Source organism: Lepidochelys kempii, chromosome 7 (assembly GCF_965140265.1).
Source record: "Lepidochelys kempii isolate rLepKem1 chromosome 7, rLepKem1.hap2, whole genome shotgun sequence".
NCBI lineage: Eukaryota > Metazoa > Chordata > Testudines > Cheloniidae > Lepidochelys > Lepidochelys kempii.
In genome coordinates this window covers 58815324-58824062 of record NC_133262.1, presented here as the reverse complement: position 1 = coordinate 58824062, position 8739 = coordinate 58815324, and positions in this window count along the sequence as shown.

The window sequence follows — 8739 nt, the reverse complement described above, 5'->3', positions numbered from 1 at the left end:
ATTTTTTATTACAACAAGGAATACAAAAGTGTACAGTGCTCACTTTATATTATTTTTTATTAAAAATATTTGCACGTAAAAATGATAAACAAAATAGTATTTTTCAATTTCACTTCATACAAGTACTGAAGTGCAATCTCTTTATTGTGAAAGTGTAACTTACAAATGTAGATTTTTTTGGTTACATAACTGCACTCAAAAACAAAACAATGTAAAACTTTAGAGCCTACAAGTCCACTCAGTCCTATTTCTTGTTCAGCCATTTGCTAAGACAAACAAGTTTGTTTACATTTACGGGAGATACTGCGGACTGCTTCTTATTTACAATGTCACCTGAAAGCGAGAACAGGCTTTTGCATGGCACTTTTGTAGACAGCATTGCAAGGAATTTACATGCCAGATATGCTAAACATCATATGCCCCTTCATGCTTCGGCCACCATTCCAGAGGACACGCTTCCATGCTGATGATGCTCATTAAAAAAAAAATACGTCAATTAAATTCATGAGTGTATTTCTTGGGGGGAGAATTATATGTCTCCTGCTCTGTTTTACCCACATTCTGCACATATTTCATGTTATAGCAGTCTCGGATGATAACCCAGCACATATTCATTTTAAGAATACTTTCACAGCAGATTTGACAAAATACAAAGAAGGTACCCATGTGAGATTTCTAAAAATAGCTACAGCACTTGACCCAAGGCTTAAGAATCTGAAGTACCGTCCAAAATCTGAGAGGGATGAGGTGTGGAGCATGCTTTTAGAAGTCTTAAAAGAGCAACACTCTGATGCGGAAAATACAGAACCCGAACCACCAAAAAAGAAAATCAACCTTCTGCTGGTGGCATCTGACTCAGATGATGAAAATGAGCATGTGTCAGTCTGCACTGCTTTGGATCGTTATCAAGGAGAACCCATCATCAGCATGGAAGCATGTCCTCTGGAATGGTATTGAAGCATGAAGGGACATATGACTCTTTAGCACATCTGGCACTTAAATATCTTGCAACGCCAGCTACAACAGTGCCATGCGAATGACTGTTCTCACTTTCAGGTGACATTGTAAACAAGAAGCAGGCAGCATTATCTCCTGCAAATTGTAACCAACCTTGTTTGTCTGAGCCATTGACTGACCAAGAAGTAGGACTGAGTGGACTTGTAGGCTCTAAAGTTTTACATTGTTTTATTTTTGAATGCAGGGTTTTTTTGTACAAAATTCTGCATTTGTAAGTTCAACTTTCATGATAAAGAGATTGCACAACAGTACTTGTATGGGGTGAATTGAAAAATATTTTTATTTTTACAGTGCAAATATTTGTAATAAAAATAAATATAAAGTGAGCATTGTACACTTTGTGTTGTAATTGAAATCAATATATTTTAAAATGTAGAAAACATCCAAAAATATTTAAATAAATGGTATTCTCTTACTGTTTAACAGTGCGATTAATCACAATTAATTTTTTAATCGTGTGATTAATCGCAATTAATTTTTAATCGCTTGACAGCCCTAATTTATACCCATGTCCCCCTCTTATCCTCCCAAAGGGTGATAAAGTTAAAGAAAACTAACTGCCCAGACCTTCCAATGGAGTGTGGCTGCCTTATGCTCCACCTCTGGTGGAATCTAGCCATAGAGGCAGTGTGTATCTGGCTTTGGAAGAATAATCCCAGTGCAAGGAGGTTGGCTGCCACTTCCCACAACTCCCATTGGCCAGGAACAGTGAACCGCGGCCACTGAGAGCTGCGGGGGGCTGTGCCTGTGGATCAACATCAACATCAGCAAAATGACTTGCGGCTCGCAATCAGATTACCCTGATGGGCCGCATGCCATGTGACTCCAAACACCATCTTGCTACCTGTAATTTTTCACAGAGAGTTTTCTTTGAAACAATGGATTTTCTTCCACATGACAGAAGCTATAAAAGGCCTTGGAAATGTCTCCATTTTGCCTCTTTTCTATTCCAGCCTCTTTCCTGCTCAAATCTCTGGACTATGGACTTATACTAATGGGAGCATTCTAACCAAGGGACTGAGGTCCTTCCAATGATATGGAAGCAACCAGAGACTTGACTTAAGCCAGCAGTTTATTCCATCACTGCTACAAGCCTGAACTAAGAACTTTGCATTTATAGTATTGTGGCAAATTGCCAGCACTACTATGATGGGTCCCACACTTTCTCTTCTGGGGGGGAGGGGTTCAGGGCACCATTTCTTGCCCCTGAACTGGGGTATTAACTGCCCCACTAGTGTCCTAGAGGAGGGAAGTGGAGAGGGAGGGACCCAGGCCCGCTTCTACTCCGGGTCCCACCCCAGGGGCCCTAGGGATAGTGGTAAACCACTTGAACTAGCAGTTCCTTCCCCTGGGCTACTTCCTTCTCCTGCCCTTCAGCTTGTGGGGCTTCCTGCCCTCCCTCTGCACAAACCAGGTGTTCCTTGACTAGGGTCTTGGTCTTCTTAGCCCACCACAGCACTTCTCCAAACTCTCCTCTGCTTCCCTCCAAACTGCTCTCTGCTTCAGCACCAATCCACTCTGCTTCAACTCCTCTTCTTGTCTGATTGAAGCAGGGGGGGGTTATCGTGTGACTGGCTTAGAATCATAGAATATCAGGGTTGGAAGGGACCCCAGAAGGTCATCTAGTCCAACCCCCTGCTCAAAGCAGGACCAATTCCCAGTTAAATAATCCCAGCCAGGGCTTTGTCAAGCCTGACAGGTGCTTTAATTGGCTTCAGGTGCTTTAATTAATCTATAGCAAACTTTCTTCCCTCTACAGGGAAGAAGGCTCCCTTCTGGCCCTCTCCTGCTGCCCTCTGGCCTGGGCTTTCCTTGCTTTTTGCCCCTGCTTTCAGCTTCCCCCCTGACCAGGCCAGGCACTCTCCCCCCTTCTCCCCCCTTTTTCTTTTTTGTGTTTTTCTGCTGTTGCTTGGGTGCTGGTCGGCTGCCGGCTGGCTGTCAGCCCCTCCCCCCCGCCCTCCCTCGGAAGCTGCTGCTGCTCCAAGTGAGGCCCCCTGAGAGAGGGGGGGGCCTGCTGGCCCGCTCCCCGGAGTGGGGGAGTGGGAGGGACCCAGCTGCTTGCTGCTTGTTTGTGGACCCGTATCCGGCCGAGAGAGACTCTTATAATCTGTTCCGGCATCCCTGGAATGCTACAGCTGCAAAGAAAGCCCAGAAAAGAAAGGGAAAAAGCCGCTCACCGGAGGAACACCGCCCGGGGAATCTACAAATCGCCGTGGAGGGGGCCTTAAGACTGAGTAACTTTTGAACTGTGCTCTTGTGTGGGGGGAGGCCTTGACTGTGTCTTGACTGTGTTTGTAGGGACACGGGGTGTGGCAAAGAGCTGCCCCCCAATCCATCAAACCAAACAGAACTCTCCGTACAAGCGTACGGTGGTTCATGTGCCCCCCCTCCCCCGAATTGTCCACCCAACAGCTTGTCCCTTTTTACCTGACCCCAACTCCTGTTAACCACCTGCCACCGCCCCTGCTGGGGCATCGGCAATGGAGGGCACCGGGGTGACCTCTGCCGCTGTCATGCCTATCTCCTCCCCAGACTCTAGGGAAGCCCCCCCAGCCGGCGGGAAAGGCCAGGGCAAGAAGAAGGGGAAGGGCCCCGCTAAAACCACCAGGCCCTCTGTGGCAGGGGCCACCCCCACTGCTGCAGCCCAGCCACCGACTACGGCATCCTTCCCTGCTGCTCCCTCCACCAGCTCTGTGGGTGTCCCTCCCTCAGCCCCCAGGACGTATGCCTGGGCGGCGGCAGCCCCCCCCACCTGCCGCCTCGTCATCTCTCCCGCCCACCGCCTCCGCCACCATCAATAGCGGCTAGGGCCCCTTTCCCACCATGACAAGGAAACACGGTGTCCGATGCCTCCTGGTGCCCGCCTCGCCCCACGTGGAGACCTACGTGTGGGCATTGGCGAGGGTGGTGAGGCCCTCAGCCATTGTGGCGGCCTCCAAAATGTACGGGAAGGTCGTCTTCTTCTTAGCATCGGAGGCTGCCGCCCAGGAAGCGGTGGAGAGGGGCCTGGCGGTGGGGGGAGTGTTTGTCCCCCTACAGCCGCTAGAGGACCTGGGCATCTGCCTGGTCCTGACCTCTGTCCCTCCTTTTCTCCCCAGTGCTGCCCTGTTACCCACCCTTTCCACCCTGGGGAAACCCTGTTTCTGTTATCAGCCCTCTCCTGTTGGGCTGCAAGGACCCCACCCTCCGTCACATCTTTTCCTTCTGCCGGCAAGTGCAGCTTCTACTGCCGTCGGCGGCGCGTGATGGAGAGGCGCTCGAGGGGTCCTTCCTAGTCCCCCACCAGGGGGCTCGTTACCGGGTGTACTTCTCCATGGGGGAAGCCCGGTACTACCTCTGCCAGGTGTTGGGGCATGTCCGGAGGGACTGCCCCTTAGCCCGGCAAGGAGGGGCACGTGAGATCCCCGAGACCCGGCAGGACATCGGCCCCGTCATTGCCGCCTCCCCTGGCTGCCCGGTACCCGAACCCGCCCCCCCTCCTCTTCAGACCACCACTACTCCCGCTCAGGCCCAAGGGGCACCTCCCCTACAATGCCCAGACGAGCGGGAGAGCCCTAGCCTCGCAGCTGACACTCTGGCGGGGCCTATGGAGGAGGGTGTGGCATAGATACCGCCAGGCATGGGAGAGAGCCTGCCCCAGGAGAATCCTCTCTCCCTTCCCCACCGTTCCCCCCCAAGTCCCTGAGCCATTGCCTCTACCCCCTGACACGACCCCTGCTAACCAGCCACCAGATGATGCCATGGAGGGCCGGGCCGGGCCCTAGTTCAGGGGAAGCGAGGCAAGCAGAAGGCTCAAGCTCTGCCTCATCCACCCGAGGCGGAGGCCCCCCGGAAGACTAGGAAGGGGGGCACTGATGCCGAGCCTTCCGCTTTGCCCATGAGTGCATCCCATCCACCAGTGTCAGCCGGGAAAGACGTGGCAGCACCAGAAGGTAGTGTCTCCCTGTCTCCCCTCCACGGGAGACCCTCCCCTCCGAGACCCTCGAGGAAGCCCCTTCTGTCCTGACACTACCCAAAGCCCCCATGAACCCTGAGGCAACCGTCGTGGCGGGCCAGCGGGGAGAACCCTGGGGTGGCGGAAAGTGTCCTCTCCTCCATGTTCGAGGAGATCGAGGCCCTAGATCTGACCCCGGTTGCCCAGGGGGAGGTTGACCTTTTGCCAGCAAACCTCGATCTGGGCGACCTCACTCCACCTCTCCTTTCCCCATGCTCCCTCCCCTTAACTGCTGCTTCCGCTCCCACCTCCGAGGAGCCCCTGGACTCCTCCATCGACCCGGCCGCTGATGGCACCCCGCTGACAACCACTGAGGCTGCTCAGGTGACAGCCGGCGCCACGCTGCCGGGACACGAGTCGCCAGGGGCACCCCCTGTTGGTGCGGAGCAATCAACTTCCTTCCCGGGCGGGGGCCCTACAGAAGATAATCCACCTCCTGATGCTGTGGCCGCTAAATCCACCATAGAGCCTGCGCCCGGTATCACTGAGAGCTCCCTCCCCACCCCCTTAACCCTCGAGCCTGATCGGGAGGTGCCACCATCCAGCTGCTTGCCTCCCGAAACCCAGAACCTCGCCCCTGCCCCTACCCCTACCCCTATCCAGTTTACCTCCTGCAATGTTATCACCGCCCCCGGGGCTGTCTCCTTCCCTTTTCCAACTGATGAACCCCAGGGAACGGCCTTTGTGTTCTCCTGCCCTGACCCATTAGGGCCTGCTATTTTCCCTCCACTGCCCCCTATTGCCCCCGGGTTTGAGGCGGGCCTAGAAGCTCCAGCCCATCAGGCACCCTGTTGGGGGTCTGCACCCTGCTTGCCCGTTTTAGTGGGCCACGGGGCTGCACCAAGGGCAGGAGGTTGACAGGGTTGGTGCTGTGGGAGCCAGAGCTGCGGCTGGTCCTGTCGGCGTACGCCGATGACGTGCTCCTCCTGGTCCAGGACCCGGGCGACTTGGCGTGGGTGGAGGCTTGCCAGGCCATCTATTCGGCAGCCTCCTCCGCCCGGGTCAACTGGGTCAAGAGCTCTGGCTTGGCGGTAGGAGACTGGCGGCAGGCGAGCTCCCTCCCACCCGCGCTTCAGACCATCCGGTGGAGCGCGTGTCCGCTGCTCTACCTCGGCGTTTACCGTTCTGCCACACATCCCTCTTCACCGGAGAACTGGGAAAATTTAGAGGGCGGGGTGACAGAGCAGCTCCGGAAATGGACGGGACTACTCCGATGTCTCTCCCTCCGAGGGAGAGCGCTGGTGCTTAATCAACTAGTCCTGTCCATGCTTTGGTACCGGTTCAACACCCTGGTCCCGGCCCCGGTTTTCCTGACCAACCTCCGGACATCGATTCTGGGGTTCTTTTGGTCAGGAATGCACTGGGCCCCTGTAGGGGTTCTTCATCTACCCCTGAAGGAAGGAGGACAGGGCCTGAAGTGTCTGCACACTAAGGTCCGCGTCTTCTGCCTCCAGGCCCTACAGAGGCTCCTTTATGGTGCAGGCAGTTCGGCACGCCATCCTGTGCCGCATCCGTGGGCTCCGTTATGACCGGCAGCTCTTTTATCTCCGTCTGGGAGGTCTTCTGTAAGACCTCTCCGGGCTGCCAGTCTTCTACCAGGACCTCCTCCGGACTTGGAAACTGTTTTTAACGACCAGGTCTGTGGCGGCCACCAAGGGGTCAGATCTCCTCGCAGAGCCCCTGCTACACAACCCCCAGCTCCGTGTGCAGGTGGCAGAGTCCTGCTCCGTGCACCAGAGCTTGATCCTGGCAGAAGTCACGAGAGTCGGAGACCTCCTGGACTATGACCGGTGAGACTGGCTGGATCCCCTGACGCTCGCTCGGTGCATGGCGCTCTCCAGACCTCGTACCCCCCGGCGCGTACTTCAGGAGGTGAAGGCCACTTTGCCGCCCGCTGCTAGAGCTTACCTCAACCGGGTCCTGCTCGAGGGCACGCCCCACTCACCCTCTACCCGAGGCCCGCCAGACCTTTTAATTGGACCCCTGCCCCGTGAACCCAATCGACCCCCTCACCCCTTTACTGCGAGCCAGTTGCATGAACTGAAGCCGATATGCTTCCAAACCGCGCCAAGGAAACATCTATACACACTCGTGCTCCACACCCTTCACGCCCTCACCCTAGTGTCCCACCCTGACACAAAGTGGTGAGACCTTCTGCGACCTTTGGAAGGTGAGCAGCCTTGGTGGGCCAGCCTATATTCCACCTTGGTTCCGAGGCCTGTCGGGGATATCAGTTGGCGGCTCCTTCACGGAGCTGTGAGCATGGGCACGTACTTGACGCGGTTCATCCCCATCCCAGATACTTGTCCCTTTTGCGGTGTGAGGGAAACCCTGGCTCACGTATATTTGGAGTGTGCCAGGCTGCAGCCCCTGTTCCGGCTCCTCACAAATCTTCTATTATGTTTTTCGTTGCATTTTTCCCCTCATGTTTTTATTTATGCACTCCCCATCCGTGGCCTCACAAAGTCGCAGGATCTCCTAGTTAACCTCCTCCTGGCCCTGACTAAAACAGCCATCTATAAAACCAGAGAGAGGAGGTTGGCCAGTGGAGTTTCCTCTGACTGTGGGGCTGTTTTCCGATCCTCGGTCCTTTCACGTATCCAGGCGGAGTTCCTATGGGCGGCGTCCACCAACTCCCTTGATACTTTTGAGGAGCGGTGGGCACTGTCCGAGGTTCTCTGCTCAGTGTCGCCATCCAGTTCCCTTTGTTTGACCCTTTGATTGGGGGAGAGAGTAAGGGACCCCAGTCCCAGCCATTGCTGCTGCAGACACCACCACCTTAGAGGGGTCCTTTCACATGTGGGTGCACATACCCCCCCCCGGATTGTCCACCCCACAGCCTGCCCCTCTTGTTGGGTGCTTTCAAAGGAGAGAATTGTTGGTGACACTGGGCGTGGTGTCAGGTAACTCGAGGGGCTGGCAGACCTTGAGAGTCGATGAAGCCCCCTCGCTCTGGGCCACCAGGTAACTCGGAAGGGTGGAAGACCACAAGAGTCGAGGAAGCCCCCGGTCCTGGGCCCAGGCAAGCTTGAACACTTCCCTCCCCTGAAGCTAATGAGAAAACAATTGTGATTGGTTGCTGTGTTACACATTCCATATGCTGTTGTTTTTGTTTTGTAAGTGTGTTATGCAAATAAAAACGCCTTTTTTGCTTCAAAAACAACTATTCTCCTGTTGCCCTCTGGTCATGCTGTATCACTGTATGTATTTGATTTCTTTAAGCAATTTTATCTCTCACCTTTCTTTCTTTTTATAAATAAACCTTTAGATTTTAGATACTAAAGGATTGGCAACAGCATGATTTTTGGGTAAGATCTGAGTTATATATTGACTGGGGTATGTGGCTGGTCAGAAGAACCTTTTGTTTGATGAGCCTGGTTTTAAAGAACCACTCATCTTTAAATCCTGTGTTTTTGGTGGTGATACAAGGTCTGGAATACCTTAGGAAACTGCTCTCCTGACTTCTTTGTTAGCCAGTATGGTGAGACAGAAATTTCCTTTTATTGTTGGTTTGGTATATCTTATGGAAGAATAACCACCAGTTTTGGGTTGTTTGCCCTATTTCTCAGCAGTTTGTCCTGCATTTGTCATTCTCAGTTGTGACCAACAAAGGCACAGTTACACCTTGTACTATGTAACCCTAGACCAAAAAGAAAGAACCCTACATTGGCGGTGTGAGTCCCCCTCTGACCTGAGCTGTCCTGTGGCTGCCGTTTTAGCAGCTTGTT